The sequence below is a fragment of the Panthera tigris genome, chromosome A3 (genome assembly GCF_018350195.1).
Source record: "Panthera tigris isolate Pti1 chromosome A3, P.tigris_Pti1_mat1.1, whole genome shotgun sequence".
Classification (NCBI taxonomy): domain Eukaryota; kingdom Metazoa; phylum Chordata; class Mammalia; order Carnivora; family Felidae; genus Panthera; species Panthera tigris.
In genome coordinates, this window is record NC_056662.1 from 27,200,843 (window position 1) to 27,209,028 (window position 8,186).

Consider the following 8,186-nt stretch of genomic DNA (forward strand, 5'->3'; position numbering starts at 1 on the left):
CAGGTCTTACATTCAAGTCTTTAATCCATTTCAGGTTAATTCGTGTGAGGGGTATAATACAGGGACCCAGTGCACATGCACTTATCCGGTTTTGCCTGCACCGTTTACTGAAGAGACTCTCCTTTCTCCGTTTAATCTTCTTGGCCCCCTTGTCAAATATTAGTTGACCCTATATGCATGGCTTATCTCTGGGATCTGGGTTCTATCCCACTGGTTGATGTGTCTATTTTGATGACAGCCCCATCCTGTTTGATTACTGTACTTTTATAATAAAATTTGAAATCAGGAATTGTGATGCCTCCCATTTGGTTCTTCTTTCTCATGACTGCTCTGATTATTCAGGTCTTTTGCGATTCGAGGCAAATCTTAGGGTTGCTTTTTCTATTTCTGTGAAAAATGTCATTGGAATGATCGCATTGATGGCTTTGGATGGTATGGACAATAACATACCATATGTAAAAACATATGTTTTAACAATAATAATTCTTTCATTTTGCACATGGGATATCTTTCCATTTATTTGTGTTTTCTTCAATTTCTTTAACCAATGTCTTATAATTTTCAGTGTTCAGACCTTTCACTTCACTGGTTAAATTTATTCCCAAGTATTTTATTGTTTTTGATGCTACTGTGATTGGAAGTGTTCCCTTTATATCTTTCTCAGATGGTTTGTTAACAGTGTACAGAAATACAACTGATTTTTGTATGTTGATTTTGTATTCTGCAACTTTACTGAATTCCTTTATCGGTTGTAACAGTTTTGGGGTGGAATCTTTAAGGTTTTCTATATGTAAGATCATATCATGAACGTAAGGGAAGGGAAGCAAAATTATGATGATTTTACTTCTTCCTTTCTGATTTGGATGACTTTTATTTCTTTTTCTTGTCTAACCACTGTGGTTAGGACATCTAGTACTATAATAAATAGTAGTGTACAGCCTTTTCTTGTTCAAACCTTAGCAGGAAAGCTTTCAAATTTTCACTATTGAGTATGATGTTAGCTGTGGGGTTGTCATATACGGACTTTATTATGGTGACGTATATTATATTCTTTCTATACCCAATGTCCCAAGAGATTTTATCAGGAAAGTATTTTGAATTTTGTCAAATACTCATTCTGCATCTATTTAGATAACCATATGATTTTTATCCTACATTTTATTAATGTGATGGATTTCATTTATTGATTTGCATATGTTGAAGCTTCCTTGCATTCCAAGGATAGATCCCATTTGATCGTGGTGTATGATCCTTTCACTGTGCTGTTAAATTTGGTTTGTAAGTATTTTGTTCAGAATGTTTGCATCTGTATTCATCAGGGATATTGATCTGTAGTTTTCTTTGTTTGCAATGTCCTTAACTATCTTTGGTATCAGAACAATGCTGGCCTCATAAAATGGATTTGGGAGCATTCTCTCTCCTCTTTGATTTTTTGGAAGAGTTTGAGAAGTACTGGTGTTAAATTTTCTTTAAATGTCTGGTAGAATTAGCCAGTGAAATCATCCTGAGCTTTCCTTTGTTGGGAGGTTTTTGATTACAGATTCAATCTCCTTACTTATTATTAGTGTGTTCAAATTTTTTATTTCTTCGTGATTCAGTCTTAGTAAGTTGGATGTTTATAGGTATTTATACAACTTTTTGTAGGTTATCTAATTTGTTGGCATATAATTGTTGATAGTGGTCTCTTACGATTCTTTGTATTTCAGTTGTGTGAGTTATAATTTCTCTCTTTAACATTTTATTTATTTGATTCTTCTCTTTTTTTCTTTTTTTCTTAGTTAATCTAGCTAAGGGTTGTCCCTTTTGCTTATCTTTTCAAAAAGCCAGCTTGGTTTTGTTGATCTTTTCTGTCTTTCGTGGTCTCTATTCCATTTATTCCAGTCTGATGTCTGTTATTTCCTTAACCTGTGCTAACTGGCCACTCATGTTACACTCCCTCTCCTACAGGGAAAGTGTCTCTTTCCGAACTGGGCTGCCTGAGCGTGGGGGAGGGGTGACAGCGTGACTCAGTGTACCTTTTCTTATTTCTGGGCTTCACCGAGGTTCTGTAATCATTCACCTGAAATCCACTGGCTCTTGGGAAGGTATTTTCGTGCACAAGTAGTTGTTCAAACTGATGTGTGTCTTTCTTTTTTTTCTTGAAGGGGGGGAGTGGTAGAAATTCCTGTGTCTGCTGTTAAATCCCTACAGTAACTTTCGTTTCAGTTGTTGTATTTTTCAGCTCCAGATTTTCTGTTTAATTCCATTTTTACAATTTCTCTGGTTGATATTTTACTTTTGTTCATGTATCATTTTCCTGCTCTTGTTTGGTTGTCCGCGCTCTCCTTTAGCTCCTTCAGTATATTTGAGACAGCTGTTTTAAAGTCTATCGGCAAGTCTCAGGCCTGTGCTTCTTTGAGGTAAGTTTCTGGAGATTTATTTTGTTTCTTTGAGTTAGTCTTGTTTCCCTGTTCTTTGTATGCCTTGTGATCTCTTTTTGAAAACCGGTCATTTGGAAAAACGGCTCCCACTCCCAGTCTTTACACACTGGCTCCATTCAGGGGTAGACGTCACTAATCTCGTGAAAGCTTAAGGTCCTCTCTGGCATCTTCCAGGCATATGTCCTCCCTGGGCCTATGGTGTGCTTCCCCCAACCCTGATTCTTCCATATACACGTTGCTTTAAATGCCTTAATTTCTCTTAGAAACTTACACCTGTTTACTGTCAAGGCCTTATATTCCTCTTTCCATAATCTCTTGTCATGAGGCTCCTATGGGACCATAGTCCCCCGAAACTCTCACAAGTCAAGGTGCTCTCCGCTGCTTTCAGCCCTCGCCAACCTGATACCCAAACTGTGCCACCATTCTCATCAATGCTCTGAGTCAAGCAAGGCAGATATGAGTTCCTCAGGCAGCCCACACACAAGCCGGAATATTGTAAGAAGATGCCACTCTTTTCCTTCCTTCCATGCTGAGGGAGGAGCTGGGAATCGGGTGGCTTCCTCCTGACCATGCCACCTTGCACCGAGGAGTGGGTGGAGCAAGACTGGGCAAAATGCCACAAGTGTTCCTACCATTCTGAATGTGGCTTTTTCTTGCTCAGGTGTTCCCTTGGTTAATGCAGCCTCTTCTTCTTCTTCTTTTTTTAATGCTTACTTATTTATTTTATTTTGAGAGAGAGAGTGCGAACAGGGAAGGGGCAGAGAAAGAGAGAGAGAAAGAGAATCCCAAGTAGGATCCGAGCTACCAGTGCAGAGCCCGAAGCCAGACTCGAACCCATGAACCATGAGATCATAACCTGAGCTGAAACCAAGAGTCAGATGCTTAACTGACTGAGCCACTCAGGTGCCCCCCAGTTGATGCAACTTTTTTTTTTAATTTTTTTTTTAATGTTTATTTATTTTTGACAGAGAGAGAGAGAGAGAGAGACAGAGCATGAGCGGGGGAGAGGCAGAGAGACAGGGAGACACAGAATCCAAAGCAGGCTCCAGGCTCTGAGCTGTCAGCACAGAGCCCGATGCGGGGCTCGAAACCACAGACCGCAAGTTCATGACCTGAGCCCAAGTAGGACGCTCAACTGACTGAGCCACCCAGGCGCCCCTTGATGCAACTTTTTAACTGGTTTCTAGAATTCCCACAAAGCTACTTTGGTCCACATGATGCTTAGTTGGTGTTTCTGTGGGGGAAATGAGGGCCTGGAGTTTCCTAGCCTATTGTCTTCCTGATGTCACTCCAGAGTCCTGAGTCACGTAGACCAGAAATTAAACCTTGGCTCTCTCGTTTTTCAATCTGGGGGCCTTAGCAGGAACAGTCTCTCTTGGTGCTTCAGATTTCTTATGTGAACAATGGAAATAATGATAGTTTGTTGTAAGTTTTCATTGAAGTAACATACAAAAATTCTCAGCACAAGTAGTTTTAAGTGTTTGATAGTCATTATTTTCTTTCCAAGGGACTTTTTTTTTTTAAGAAACCCAACTGCTTCTAATGAGTAATGCTTACAGAATACAAGCTATATGAAGGGAACTGTACCATTAAAGTATTTTCAGACAGAAGGCTTGTATACCCATGTGTATATATCTGAGTAACTAGTTTGTTGGCCTGTGCATTGATGCGTGGTTGTGAACACACACCTATGGGTGTGTCCGTGTTCAGTTTGTATGTGATAGTGGATCTGTGAATAAATTGAGTTGTATACATGTATCCATGCCAACGTGCACATGGATACACAGTACCTGTTTCTGGGAAGGTGGGCACTGCAAAGGGGGTTTCAGCTGTAATACATATTTATTATTTCAAAGCAATGAGGCACTGATAAGCATGTGCACTAATATGCATGTGTCCTGCCTTAGAGCAGAATCTGGCTATGCCCAAGGAACTAAGCATCAGAAGCACATTTCTGTTCAGGCAAATGGGAACTTGCCCCACAAGTACTCACATAGGCGAAGCCTGTAGTCTTAAACTTTCAGGGAAATACCTTTAATAATAATAGCAATAGTAGCAACAACAACAACAATAACTATAACAAAGGCTGACGTTTACGTAACTCTTAGCAAGTGCCAGACTCTATTCTAGGGACTTGACATGCCTTAACTCATTTAATGACCACAGCAACCTCAAGAAGTAGTCTTTATTATTATTATTTCCATTGTTCAGATGGGAATGAAGGGACAGAGAGCCGAAGTCACTTGTCCAAAGACCAAGATCTCGTAAATAACAGAGCCCAGGTTTGAATCTAGATGGCTTTGATCCCAGCTCCCGTGCACTTCGCATTCTATGTCTTCTGTCATCATGGCTGCATAGAGACTGACCATAGCCGTATCTTTCCCAGGAAGCATGAAAAAAGCATTCAAAAGATCGAAGATAGAAGAAACCTCTAAATGTCACCAAGGCTATGGAGTATGCAGAGATCGATGCGGAAAAGATGAAACGGAAGTTCACTTCTGTCGTAACAACAGAAGGTGCTGCATTAACTCAGATTCAACCATCCTTACTAATGTTATAGCGAAGGAAATTGAGTGGCCAAGATTAATCACCACAAGTATGCCTTTTTACTGAAGACCCTCAACGATTTCCCCTTCTGGAAAACTTCCTGTCAAATATTTTCACGATAAAATTGCATTCCAGCCTCCCGTGTCTGTCTTTCATTCTATGAAGATTCATGATCGGAGGAGGGAAGTTAGGTGGGAGCCGTGGACCTTGATAAAAAGGCTCCAGCCAAGAAAGCAAATAAAATTCTGGGATTGTGCTCAGTAGATGTAGAGGGTACAGAGGAACTGAGATTATAGTTTACCTTGCTTGCTTACCACGTAGCGTGAAAAAGAATAAGCAGGCACTTCACAAAATTGGGTATCTAAATGGTCACTAGACATAAGACAGGGTGTCCATACGCATTAGCTATCAAGGAAAAGCCAACGAAAACTTCAGTGAGATGTTACTCAGCATATGCCGAAGTGGCTGAACACATGACAATTTCATATGTTGGTGAGAATAGGGAGGGACTGGGACTCTCATATACTGCTGGTAGGTAGATAAAAGAAAAATTGAACATACGAATTCCATATGCTTTACCATAGCCACTTGAAGCACATACATAACAGAAACATACTTTCACCAAAAGGCATGTACAAGAATGTTCATGGAAGCATTATCTTAACTCTAAAGCATGTCAACAAGAGAATAAATATGCTATATTGCAAAGAAAATAGACTATTTCTCCACAAAATAACACTAATTAAACTCAAAAGTACAATGGTGAGTGAAGAAATAATTCCCTTTTATACAGAGTTTAAAAATAAGAAAAAATTAATATGGCATTAGATATCAAGATAGTGAGGGCACCTGGGTGGCTCAGTCGGTTAAGCGTCTGACTTTGGCTCAGGCCATGATCTCACGGTTCATGAGTTCGAGCCCCAAATCGGGCCCTGTGCTGACAGCTCAGAGCCTGGAGCCTGCTTCTGATTCTGTGTCTCCCTCTCTCTCGGCCCCTCCCCTGCTCACACTCTCTCTCTCTCTCTCTCTCTCTCTCTCTCAAAATTAAACATTAAAAAAAAGGTTTTTAAAGAAATCAAGATAGTGATAACTTTTACGAAAGAAAATAAGATGAACTTCCATAATGCTAGTAAAGTTTTATTTTTTGACCGAGGTAATGGTTACATGGGCTTGTTCACTTTATGATAATTCATCAGACTATGTACTTAGGATTTTTGCACTTTTCTGTAGACACGTTATGATTCAATTAAAATGATTATTTTAAAAAGAGACCTAAGAGACTTAGGTTATGCCCAGAATTCTCTGCAAGGGTATTCACACCATGCTGACTTCCAATTCGAACGGCCCTAATCTTTAAGGGCGTGTTTTTTTTTTTTTTTCCCTGAAACTTCCCCGTATGCAAATTAGTCACACATTCTGTCCAGGAGAGAGAGGCTTTGTCCTGCACCTTTTCAGTTAAGCCAGGCTACACAAAGGTAACAAACGATGAGGATCTCAATATCTCTAGGAAATTGAGGCCCCAAATGAGTTATTAATAAAAATAGTGTACTCATACTTTTCCAAAGAAGATATCCAGATGGCTAACAGACACCTGAGAAAAATGCTCAACATCACTCCTCATCAGGGAAACACAAATCCAAACCACAGTGAAATACCACCTCACACCTGTCAGAATGGCCAAAGTTAACAACTCAGGCAACAACAGATGTTGGCGAGGATGCGGAGAAAGGGGAACCCTTTTGCACTGCTGGTGGGAGGGCAAGCCGGTGCAGCCGCTCTGGAACACAATACGGAGGTTTCTCAAAAAATTAAAAATAGAACTACCCTACGACCCAGCAATTGCACTACTAGGATTTTATCCAAAGGATACAAAAGTGCTGATTTGAAGGGGCCAAATTATGGAAAGAGCCCAAATGTCCATCATCTGATGAATGGATAAAGAAGATGTGGTATACATATACCATGGAATACTACTCGGCGATGAAAAAGAATGGAATCTTGCCATTTGCAACAATGTGAATGGAACTAGAGGGTATTATGCTGAGCAAAATAAGTCAGAGAAATACACATATCTTGTGATTTCACTGACATGTGGAATTTGAGAAACTCAATAGATGAACATAGGGGAAGGGAAGGAAAAATAGGACAAAAACAGAGAGGGAGGCAAACCATAAGAGACTCTTAAATACAGAGAACAAATTGAGGGTTGCTAGGCGGTGGGGGTGGGGTAGGTTACATGGGTGATGGGCAATAAGGAGGGCACCTTTCGGGATGAGCACTAATTATAATAATGTTTTGGGGAGCATTATAATATTTGCAGAGTTAAATGTGTAACCATAGTAATATAAAATGTACAATGGAGGTTATTGGCGTGAAAGTGTTCTAAGGTCCTAGTATGTTGGCAAAAGCAATAATTTACATTAGACTATAATAAGTAAAGGATGCGTGCTATAATTTCTAGGGTAGCCACTCAAAGAACTGTAAACCAAAAACAAAACCATGTAACTGACAAGTTAACAGAAGGAAAAAGAAATAATAAAATTTCTATTAGGCCAAAAGAATACAAGAAAAGATGGGTATAAGAATGTAAAACAAGGGCTCGCTGCGGCAGCACATATACTAAAATTGGAACAGTACAGAGAAGATTAGCATGGCCCCCGTGCAAGGATGACACGCAAATTCGTGAAGCGTTCCATATTTTTAGATATGTTTTGGGGCCAAAGAAGGTTGTTTGGAGAATGCATCTGGGATGAACGAGGGCTACCCCTCCCCCGGCCCACCCCCCAACTGGGGTGTCTCTGCAGGCTGCTTTTCTAGGGATGCTAGTCACAATAGTCTTTATTTTTGTGTCTGTGCGAAAGTGCCAAGAACCCCTCCACATTTGTAGATCCACAACTGTGTTTATAAGCTGTGTGTGTCCTCTGTATTATTATTAACTATTTTTTAGATTTTGCCTATAAGTTATTAAAGACTGATGATGCTGTAAAAAAAAAAAAAAAGAATGTAAAACAAGAAGGAGAAATTAAAAAAAAAACCCACTATTTCTGAAATGACTGATGGGGCCCCTGGGTGGTTCAGCCGGTTGAGCATCTGACTTCAGCTTGGGTCATGATCTCACGGTTCATGGGTTCAAGCCCCATGCTGGGCTCTATGTTGACAGCTCAGAGCCTGGAGCCTGTTTCAAATTCTGTGTGTGTCTCTCTGCTCCTCTTCCACTTT

General features: G+C 40.0%; 1 non-coding gene across 1 annotated transcript; it reads left to right on the forward strand.

Annotated features, from left to right (window-relative positions):
• Positions 1-7,562: 7,562 nt before the first annotated feature.
• Positions 7,563-7,669, forward strand: LOC122237575. The gene has a single exon (XR_006216161.1). It is a non-coding gene; the product is annotated as a U6 spliceosomal RNA (small nuclear RNA).
• Positions 7,670-8,186: the final 517 nt, after the last annotated feature.